Below are 12,070 nucleotides of genomic sequence, written 5' to 3' on the forward strand. Positions count from 1 at the left end.
ACCACCACCACCACCACCCGACCCCCTACCACTTCTACTGCTGCCACACCACTACCATCACCACTACTGCTGTTGCACCACCACCTCTGTCATTGATGTTGTCTGCACTGACCAAAGCCTTATGAATGGATTTGATTAGTGGAAAATGAAAGAAGAGGATTGTGTGTGTGTGTGTGTGTGTGTGTGCACGTGCATGTGTGTGTGTACATATGTATGTATGTATGCATGCATGTGTGTATATCTTTGTGTCTGTGTTTATACCCCTCCCACCACTTGACAACTGGTGTTGGTATGCTTACGACCCTGTAACTTAGCTGTTTGGCAAAAGAAATTGATAGAACAAGACCGGACTTTAAAAAAATAAATACGTATAGGGTCGATTCATTCGACTAAAATATTTTTCAAGGCGGTGCCCCAGCATGGCTAAAGTCCAATGACTGAAACAAGTAAAAGAAAGATATATATATATTTAAATTGACAACTTGCATTATATTATTATAAAGAAACACTGCATTTTCCTGTATATTTAATGCAAGAATTAAATTAATTCTCAATATGCACTGTTCATTGTGGCTGTTTGAATGTTGTTTTCAAAGTGACCTTTAACATTGACAGATGTTGTTACATGTGCAAAAGATAAAACCATAAGTTTTCTGTTGATTCTGTGCCAGCCAGTTCCTTGTTTTCCACTCATGTACATCTCTGAAACACCCAGTACTTATAATAAACTACTAGCTGAAGCATAAATATTTACCTGGTATAACAGGTGATAGATGATGATAACTGGCGGCTTCTACCAGTTGCTGTACTGTTAGCTACCTACCAGCACCATTGTTGTCTACTTGCTTGGTCATAGATCATGTTACTGAAACAAATTGCCAAAATTAAAATTACCCAAATTATCTGCGTATGGGCACATAAATATCTAAATTCACAACTTCTTCAATAGACCATGTAATAGATTTTGCACACAACTGTTGATTGTTCTTTTTTTTTCAATGGTTTATGGTTTTTGTTCCAAATCCATAAATTCTTTGTTATTTGCTTGTGATTTTAACTAGTTTTAATAAAATAATAAAGAATATTATAGATGCAAGTTTGGTAAGAAAGTTTGCTTCTCAACCACATGTTTTTGAGTTCAGTCCCACTGTGTGATACCTTGGGCAATTTTTTCTACTGTATAGCTTTGGGCCCACCAAAGCCTTGTGAGTGGATTTAGTAGAAACTGAAAAAAGACCACCTATACATATATGTCTGTGTATATCTATGTATGTGCTTGTGTGTGTGCTTGTATGTGTTTGTCTTTGTTCCCCACTACTACATAACAACCAGTGTTGGTTTGTTTATTTCCATAACTTAGTTGTTTGGCAAAAGAGATTGATAGAATACGTACCAGACATAAAAAAATATAAGTATTGCAGTTGATTTGTTCATCTAAACCCTTCAAGTTAGTGTCTCTGTATAGTCACTGTACAATGGCTGAAACAAACAAGCAAATAGACAATATTTTAATTCTGTTATTCTTTTATTCTTTTATTTGTTTCAATCATTTGACTGCGGCCATGCTGGAGCACCACCTTCAGTTGAACAAATCGATCCCAGGACTTAGTCTTTTAAAGCCTAGTACTTATTATTCTATTGGTCTCTTTAGCTGAACTGCTAAGTTACGGGGACGTAAATACACCAACATTAGTTGTCAAGCGATGGTAGGAGAACACACACACACACACACACACACACACACACACACACACACACACACACACACACACACACACACACACATGATGAGTTTCTTTCAGTTTCTGTAAGGCTTTGGTCAGCTTGAGCTATATTAGAAGACACTTGCCCAAGATGTCATGCAGTGGGACTGAACCTGAAACTATGTGGTTGGCAGAGTTTTACATACATGTGTAGATGCTGTATCTGGGCACATTGTCAGTGTATCTTGGCTGGAGTCATTTGGTGTTTTGGGTCTTATGACATACTCCCTCATAAAAGCAACCTAACCTAGGCTAATCAAACCTAGGTCTGTGTCTGTGTGGCATTCTGCTGACTGAACTGGTTACTTGTTTTTAGCTAGAGCCATCTAGATGCCTTCTCTTAGTCTCTGCATTGTTCTTGATGGCTCTTCTATATTCTGCAGAGTATAGTGTCTAATCTGGACTATTGATATGGGATGAGGGAAAGAAACAGGATGTGTAGTTTGTATCTTAGTAGCTTGAAGCCCAAGAATATCTGCCTCTACTAACCTTGGCTCCTCTCTTTATCTCCACTAACCTTGCTCTGTCTCTAAGTAACTGTCTCTCTCTCTCTCCCTCTCTCTCTCTCTCTCTCTCACTCCCTCTCTCTCTCTCTCTCTCTCTCTCTCTCATTCCATGCAATATTTGATATTTCTCTCTGGCTGCACATCTGCTACTTTCTGGATTTCTTCCCATGTCTGTTTTTCAGTTTTTTTCTTTGCACACTCTCTCTCTCTCTCTCTATCCTGTCCCGAGTATTTCTTCCTCTCTTAGTTGGTCCTCCCCTTTTCTATACTGCATAATAAGTGAAGTTTTGTGATTAAAAAAATTTTTTTTATTGGTTTCTCATTTCTCCTTTATTCACAGGAGGAATTTTATGTGCTACCTCAAAGAATTTTTACAGATACGTCAAACATTCTCCCCAATACCCCTGTGCTTTCATTGCACCCCATGCACCTCCACACATCCAGACACTCATACCCCACCCCTTGTTTTGGTAGGTACTACATATAGACACACAAATAACTGAACTCAGATATTTACATATTCACATGTATATGCAAGTTTAGTAATGTCAGCTATAGTTATGTCAAATATGTTTAATTAAATACATTGAAAATGATTAGAAAATAAAGTAAAAATAGATGCTATTTGTTAATGGTCATTTAAAATGCCAGAATAATAGTGAATTGACATTCATTTAAAGTCAAAGGTAAAATATTTCCTCCAGTCTGCTTTTCTCCCCCACCACTTCAAACAATTATAAGGAATATGGAGACTGGTACATCATCAAATTTTTCTTTAATTTTACCATTGGTCATACAACATAATTATTTGGTTATAATGACCAATATGTATTTCTGCTACATAGAGAATGTGTGGTTGCACATGCAACCCAGCATAATTTTCTGTGCACCTTCTTTCAAGGTCCTGAGATCTACAACAATACCTGCCTGGATAATTTTTTTCCCTATAAACCCACATTATATATATTCTTTTACTTGTTTCAATCATTTGACTGTGGCCATCCTGGAGCACCACTTTGAAGGGTTTTAGTCAAATGAATGTGACGATCACACGCTACACACCTTCCTTCCAAGCACTGCTTTAAACAGTGGAAGTGAGCTAGAATGTTAAAACATAGTGCACATACACAGCAGAGTTCCAGGTCAATCTGTGCCAAGCAGCTTCACTCTGTGTGCTTCAGCTACATTACTATGGCAACAGCCTGGATACTTATTGATCAGACCATGTATATATATAAAATATATTTTCATGGTTGTCCAGTATGCATACATCTGACCAAATCCTCATTGCCCATCACTCAATCACATACTATACAGCACCCACTTCTCCTTGGGCCCTTATACCACTTGAATTAGTTGACTGGTCAAAGCTATGTTTGTTTTTTACTCCTTATTCTTGGCAGCATATGTGCTTCATCCTTGACTCACCAGAAACAGCTTGATGGATAACCAAACCCAACCCCTTTATCATATCCCTCCTCATCCCACTCACAACAAAATCTCAGTGTCCCAAGTCCTGTAAATAGTTTACCTAAGGTTGTACTGTAGCTGTTCAAGGGGGGGGAAAAAAAAGATCTACAATGCCTGGAGAATCTCACCTACTCTAATTGGTGTTCACCCAGCAGTGCAACTCTTGTAAGACATTAGCCAGTGTACAAAAGAAGCCTTCAGGTGTCACATGCCTTCAAAGTCTCTTGCATTCCAAACTGTGGCTGATCATTTTGGTCCATTGTCAAAAGAATTTTCACACACTTTGCAGAGTCCTCTTTTCCTCTTCTCCTGAACAATGATGACTCTGTAAGTAGTACCCCCATGGAGAAAGCCCCAACCTTTGATAGCTGCTTTGCATCCAACTCCATACTACACATCTTTGGCCAATTCTCTCCAAATTTACCCTGTTTCAACTCCACCATGCTCCTCACCCTACATACACACATGCCAAGTGCAGAAATACCTTGTGGTTTTAAACAAGGCCACTAATCCCTAACACTGCACCTTTTACTATTTTGTATTCCAGAACTTGCACCTATATTCACCAAAGTCTTTAATGTCTCACTCTCTGCAGAAGTATACTTTGACATTAGGAAGCTTCAGTGTGTCCTATTCTAAAGAAAGGCTCCCTCCTATTGCTCTCTTCTCTAACACCTCTATGATGTGCCTATAGTAGAAAGGATTATCATTCTTATTAAGGCATGAGCTGGTAGAATCGTTAGTCTGCTGGACGAAATGCTTAGTGATATTTTGCCCATTGCTACATTCTGGGTTCATATTCTGCTGAGATTGACATTGTCTTTCATCCTTTCAGGGTCGATAAATTAAGTACCAGGGAAACATTGGGGTCAGTGTAATCAACTAGTCCCCTCCCCACAAATTTCAGGCCTTGTTCCCTTAGTAGAAAGGATTATTATTATTATGATGATTATGTCTGTATGTATGTCTGTATGTATGTATGTACGTATGTATGTATATGATATAAATAATGGAATTTAAACTTTTAGAAGAGATATTGACAGAGTAGAGTTACTGCTATGGTGGTATTAAACTGTGCTTCATTCTGCATCATCTAATTGTGTGTTGGCAGTGGTTAGACATCAGAACCGGTCTGTGGAATTGGTGGAGTTGAATCTATCATACTTATCAACACCTAATATAATTGCTTTTGATGTTTAAATGCTTAGCAGTTCTATTCAAAACACATGTACACACACACACACACACACACACACATATGTGTGTATAATGTATGTGTGTGTATCTGGTGCAGATGGAAGATTAATAATCAGTCATGTTTATAAAAACATTTACTACTACTACTACTACTACTACTACTACTACTACTACTACTACTACTACTACTACTACTACCACCACTACTACCATCCCCATACAAAAATGTATTCTGCCATCCCCATACAAAAATGTATTCTGCCATTTTTTAAGATGATAAAGAGTGATTTGAAGATTTGGATGCTATTTCTAGCAGGTTTGATTGACCATATAGAGTCTTTGTTGGCTTCTTTTTCAGTCATCTTCAAAAGACATAGTCTTTTTATAGATGCACCTATTTATACTTATATAATACACAAGGGAGCAAATGGATGAATTACTTCAATAAATAATGTGCATTTGGTCAGCCTAAGGCTATAATAGAAGACACTTGCCCATGTGGTTGAGAAGCAAGCTTCTTACTACACAGACACAACTGCATCTATAGAAAAACGTACATGGAAGGAATTCCAAAGGCCCTGCATTCTTGAGAGGAAGGAATGGGTGTTGTTGTTAAGCCAAGGGCCAGAATTGGACACAATATAGGTGATAACTGGAGGAGACATCTATGAGTCAAATGTACATTATTATATAGAATTATTTCATCCATTTGCTCCACTGTGTTGTATAAATATAATTGTGTGCATCTATAAAAAGACAATGTCTTCTGAAGATGACTGGAAAACAATTCAACAAAGGAGACTTCATATGATTAATCAAACCTGCTAGAAATAACATCCAAATCTTCAAATCATTCTCTACCATCTTAAAAGTGGAAGGACACATTGGATAATGTAGTCCTAGATACACTGTATTTGAAAAGATTATGATAATGGTTACAACATCTTTGATCAAAAGTCTGCTTGACCATGAATGACCTGGGGTAGAAACAGCATTAACAACAACTAGAGAACTCACTTGATGAAATATATAGTTCTTTTTCAAAGAAAACTAAGAATGATGGGTATTGCCCACAAGCATCCTATGCAATGTTCCCTTAACTTTTTGCTGTAGGTGTGTTCAGAAACTTGCATTGTATGCACATTTTGTCTTCCTTTAGATTGTACACATCCATGCATGTAGCCATCACTCAAATGTCTTCAATTAAGAAAATTTGATTTTATCTTGCGTGTGCACATTTTTTTTCCTTTCCTAGTTGTAAAATGTTTGCACATGCACAGGAACACAGCTTAGAGGCAACAGTGATCCTATGTAAATTAAAGAAGCATTTAAATATAAAATTCTGCTGGTTTTAGCTGAATATAGTTCTGAGTAAATACTTTTGAAACAAATATCTCCCCAAGTAATGGATATACAGATAGATTTGTTTGAGAAATCAAGGGTTATGTCATCATAGACTGCTGAGAGATAAACAGTTTTAATTTCATTTCTCTTCTGTATTCTTTGAGCAGATTTGTCAAATATTATACATGTTATTGATAGCATGTGAAAAGAAAATCTCTAATTAGAGGCTCATCTATTAAAGATTTTGATGAGAATTTATAGAAGCATGTTTTCAAGCAAAGATGATAAGTAAGAAATACGCTTAGTTAATGAGTGAGTGGTAGGAGACTAGGTTACACCCAGGTATGTATAAATTATATCATACCCTGTGGGTGGACTTCCTTTTGATGTTAAGGCATTGACTATAGTTCTTTTTTATAGTTATAGTTTTTCTACAAAACAGCTTTTTCCCTCCAGCTATTTCCATTAATAAATCTTTCAGTTATTCATCTCTAAGATATAGTGATCTTTGAAAGATTATTTATCTCGTTAGCTTTCATTGCATCTCTCTCTCTCTCTCTCTCTCTCTCTCTCTCACACACACACACACTCACAAGAATGTATATATTATAACAGATAAAATCAGATGTATGCGTGTGGGATATAGATGTGTGTAGATTAAAAATGAGGGGAAGAAGGAAAGAAAATGAGTTTGAGGAGCATGTGGAGTGAGTGAGAAATGTAGCTAGAATGAGAGAGAGGGGGCTGAGAGAGAGAGAAAGTGTGTGAAAGAGAGAAGAAACCAAATAGCCTACTGAGATATATATTGAGCGTCTGGCACACTGTATCACATGACCAAATGTAAAGATCAGTTGATGTATCACATGACCAACAAAGTAGTGAAGAAGCAGTTGTTTTGTTTTTTTTTGTTTATGTTTTTTTATGGCATGTCATAGTTGTGATTTATTTATTTACATGTCAGTTACATATTAAACAAATTTAAGGAAAAATATTGAGAAAGAAAAATATTACATCAATACATTGCTAAAAAAAAAAGACAAACAAACATGTAGCGATCCTCATGTAATGTCAAAGAGCCTTCTAAAACTCTAGGTTTCTGGAGAAACATTGAAGAACTTGAAATATTACACTGGAGCGATTTCTTGTTGCGTTGCCTAGCACACAGGAAGAGTTGAACTCAACACTGAGTTAACAAAATACTTGATAATTTTACAGTGGTAGCAAGGCTTCTCCTTAACCTGTGGTGTCTGTTTGTGGATAAGAGGACTGGAACTCACTCCATCTCTTCTACTAGCTTGAGATATCTTTTATCTTTTGCTTGTTTCAGTCATTTGACTGCAGCCATGCTGGGGCAGCACTTTGAAGGGTTTTAGTCAAACAAATTGACACTAGGACTTATTTATTGAATCCTAATACTTATTCTATTGGTCTCTTTTTGCCAAACCACTAAGTTATGGGGACATAAACACACTAATACCAGTTGTCAAGCAGTGGTGGGGGACAAACACACACACACACACACAGATATATACATATCTGTGTATATATATGATGGGCTTCTTTCAGTTTCTGTCTACCAAATCCATTCACAAGGCTTTGGTCAGCCTAAGGCTATAATAGAAGACACTTGCCCATGTAGTCGAGAAGCAAGCTTCTTACTACACAGACACAACTGCATCTATAGATATTCTTTCTTAAAGTATTAAGGAAGGCAGGGACATTAGCATGCTGGAGTAAATGCTTAGCAGCATTTCTTCCAGCCTTATGTTCTTAGTTCAAATTCTGTCAAGGTTGACTTTACCTTTCATCCTTTCAGGGCTGATAAAATAAGTACCAGTCATGCTCTAGGATCAACTAGCCCCCTCCACCAAACTTTTAGGGTTTGTGGCTATAGTAGAAAGAATTATTAAGATTCACAGATTTTACATACAAGTATACATTGATAGAAAACTCAAGACCAAGTAAATTAATGGTTTGTATTGATTCAATACTCTTGGCTCCCTGCAGCATACAAACATATTCAAATTTTCGAACTTTAATCATAAGTTGATATAGTGAAAAGTATGATCAGCTAGATCTATCCAACCGATCATGCAAATATAGAGAAGAAAGAAAAAAAACAGCAAAATAGGCATTACAGTAATTGTGAGATAGTCCCAATAATGATGACGGTGATTTCAAATTTTGGCATAAGGCCAGCAATTTCAGGAGAGGGGATAAGTCAATTACACCAACCCCAGCACTCAACTGGTACTTATTTTATTGACCCCAAAAGGATGAAAAACAAAGTTGACCTTGGCAGAATTTGAACTCAGAATGTAAAGGCAGACAAAATGCTACTAAGCATTTTGCTCAGCATGCTAACAATTCTGCCAGCTCACTGCCTGAAATAATAATAACAATAATGATAATAATATTCCTTTCTACTAAAGGCACAAGGCCTGAAATTTTGGGAGAGGGGGAAAGTTGATCATACCGACCCTCGTACTTGACTGGTACTTAATTTATCAACCCTGAAAGAATGAAAGGCAAAGTTCACCTTAGCAGAATTTTGAATATAATAACTATAATAATAATGGTTTCAAATTTTGGCTCAAAGCCAACAATTTTGAGGGGAAGGGCAAGTTGATTAAATTGTGATCCCAGTACTTGACTGAAACTTATTTTACTGATCCTGAAAGGATGAAAGGCAAAGTTGACTTTGATGGTATTAAAACGCAGAAATGTAAAACTGGAAGAAATATTACTAAGCATTTGGTCCAACTTGCTAATAATTCTGCTGATTCACTACCTTACTAATAATAAATATGATAACAATAATAATTTAGATACTATATGAAATAAAGATTCATCAGGAATTCTTCCTTTTCTTTTAAGATGAGAAGTATTGTTGATTGAACTTAATCCAGGAAAAACTGGTATTTATTTCTTTAAACAGGTAATGCTGCTCTCGGCAGGAGTAGAACTTCAAATCTGTGTGGCATGGGGCTAGGTATTCTAACACATCTAGTTGGCAGTTTACCAATTATTTCACTACCACCACCACCATCATTTCCATTACCAAACAGTAAATGAAATAATGAATAATGTCAGACAGTTACACATTTCTGTACACCGTAATCTTTTGATTTATTGCAACATGAATTAAACCAAACAGTATAGTATTTAGATCAATCTACAAAAATGCTTCTCTCTATATTTATGTACACACGCTAATAATATACTGAGAATTAGTCTCAATAAAATTTAATCTCAATTTCTTGTTATAACCTTGTTATGCCAAAAAAGAGAAGGAAGAGGAAAATGAGAGAAAGAGAAGAAAAGCAATGCAAATTCTAGCATGTAATAACTATCAGACTTATGTTAAACTAATAAATTATATCTCCACTAAAAAAGGGAAAACTATATACCATTGAATATGTGAAGATAACCTTTATGATGCTAAGCAGATAATTCTTGGGCACATGTAAAGAAGAAATGTTAAAAAGAAATGGCAAAATAAATGATTGATGATATGTTATTCTTTAAGATAATGCATGTTCTTAAATGTAATTTATGAAAACTATCATAGCTGTGCACTGTCTTTGTTTTTGTGTATTTTGACCATCAACTTCTTCCAGTTTATATAGGTAAAGAATGGGTATTTGACCTTCTGAGGAAAGTTACCTGGTGTCCTATATAGAGAAATGTTTGCCTATCATCTGTTTAGAGTTCTAGTGTTAAGCACCAGTTCATTAAACTTCTATAGTTCTTGGGAGGAATTAAATTATTGTACATTCTCAATTTTTTTGTGACACTAAATTTTATGTAATTGGTTTCAAATTTTGGCGCAAGACCAGCAATTTGATTGCATTGAATCCCAACGTACAGCTGTTACCTATTTTATTTGTTACCTATTTTATTGACTCCCAAAAGGATGAAAGGCAAAGTTGACTTTGGTGGAATTTGAACTCAGAACATGAAGACTGACAAAATGCCGCTAAGCATTTTACCAGGCATGCTAGTGATTCTGCCAGATCACCACCCTAATAATATTCTTTTCTACTCTAGGCACAAGGCCCAAAATTTTTGGAGAGGGGGCCAATCGATTAGATCGACCCCAGTATGCAACTGGTACTTAATATATTGACCCCGAAAGGATGAAAGGCAAAGTTGACCTCAGTGGAATTTGAACTCTGAACTTTTCGCCCAGCATGCTAATGTTTCTGTCAGCTCACCACCGTTACCACCCTAGTAATATTAATCAGACATGCATAATTTTGATATTGTGTTGCTGTGGTGATTGATGTCAGGAAGAAGCTGTGTTGAAAAATTTGTATGGTTTGAAAACTAAATGCAATTTTTTTTTGTTTTTGAAATAATTTATATGCTTTCATTATACAGAGCAGCAAAAAATATGTGCCATTTTTTTCTACATTTCATAGGCATAAATAGCCAGATTTTTTCATAACTATCTAAGCCATGTTATCATGGAATAAGCAATGTAAGAGCAGTTAAAAAGAAAACTAGAAAAAATATCGGCAGTTCAACTTTAAGACAATCATAATCTCATTTGTTTCTCCACTACTTTTGATAATTTCTGTCTTTATCAACTGTTTTCACTTTTGTTTTCATTTCAGGTGAACTTCTTCCAGAAATTTGCACTTCCTGCAATTATAAGTAGGGTAAGTCAAACACATAAATTATATCCTAACATAATGTGTAAATGTAGCTGTATATATGGCATCCTCCAAGAACTGTTCTGGAACTTTTAACAATGTTTAATTTCCTGTTTAGTTTTTTTTTCTTTTTTTACTCCAGTCCTATTAACACCATTCAACATTTTCAAGTTTGTTTACATATTTTCTGGGCCTTGTTTATATAACATCATTTGCTAATAATATATAATTCAAAATGAGAATGCAGTGTATTTTGTATGTTTATGTTTATATGATCCAAGATGCTTTATGTGGATTCAACATTGTTCAGTTGAAATGGTGGGTTTATATTTTTATTAAGGAGTTTAAATACAAAGAGACTATTTGAAGTTCACGTAAGTCAAATTTCTCTTTTAATTTGACCCATGTTCTATACTCATTATCTGAAATGTTATGTATTATTTTAACATTGTCTTCTTTGGTTTTTAACCCTAGGTCAGCCTTGGTTTAACCAACCCATGAACAAATGTGTTTCACCTTTTTAGTATATCTATAACTGCACTGTTCAAGGTTTTCTTACCTTTTAAAGGTTTTTAAAAAGTATATATAAGTAACAGAGGCAGTATTAATACTGAAAGGTAATATTTATCTCTGCTTAAATATGGATGTTCTGTTACAACAAACTATACTGTAGTAGATACTATGAGAGAAACTCTCATATTGGCTTTTGGTGCAAAATACATGCTTTTTAAAGGTGTTTGAGTGTGGTTTGGAGAAGATTTTGGTGCCATTTCTAGCAAATCAAGCAACTACATAGAAGCTCTTTTGTTAGCTTTGATAATTAATATATTTGTTTGTAGAAGTAAATTTTATGCATTTTTATAGCTGATTGGTCAATCTATCTTATTTGCAATTAAAATGAGATAGTTTGGTGAAGCATTGTGTAGTATAACTTCAAAAGAATTTTGCTGTGTAAGGCTGGAACAATGCAAGAAAGTACAAAGTAAATTACAAAAGGCAAAGGAAAGGTAAAACTGCAACTTTGTTCTATTTTCCTTTTCCTTTTGTAGTTTACTTTGTACTTTCTTGCATTGTTCCAGCCTTACACAATAAATCTCTTTAAACTTATTTGTAATGTTTGTTACTCTTTTCA

At 35.4% G+C, this 12,070-nt stretch overlaps 1 long non-coding RNA gene across 2 annotated transcripts in view; it reads left to right on the forward strand.

The window, feature by feature from the left end:
- The window catches only part of LOC106880655 (uncharacterized), a 33,725-nt gene extending 22,781 nt beyond the window's left edge, over positions 1-10,944 (forward strand). For both annotated transcript variants that reach the window (XR_001410767.2, XR_001410768.2), the window contains exon 3: positions 10,900-10,944. This is a non-coding gene — a long non-coding RNA (uncharacterized LOC106880655). The remainder of the gene's footprint in view (positions 1-10,899) is intronic.
- The last annotated feature ends 1,126 nt before the right edge of the window (positions 10,945-12,070 follow it).

The sequence above is a fragment of the Octopus bimaculoides genome, chromosome 14, assembly GCF_001194135.2.
Source record: "Octopus bimaculoides isolate UCB-OBI-ISO-001 chromosome 14, ASM119413v2, whole genome shotgun sequence".
NCBI classification, from domain to species: domain Eukaryota; kingdom Metazoa; phylum Mollusca; class Cephalopoda; order Octopoda; family Octopodidae; genus Octopus; species Octopus bimaculoides.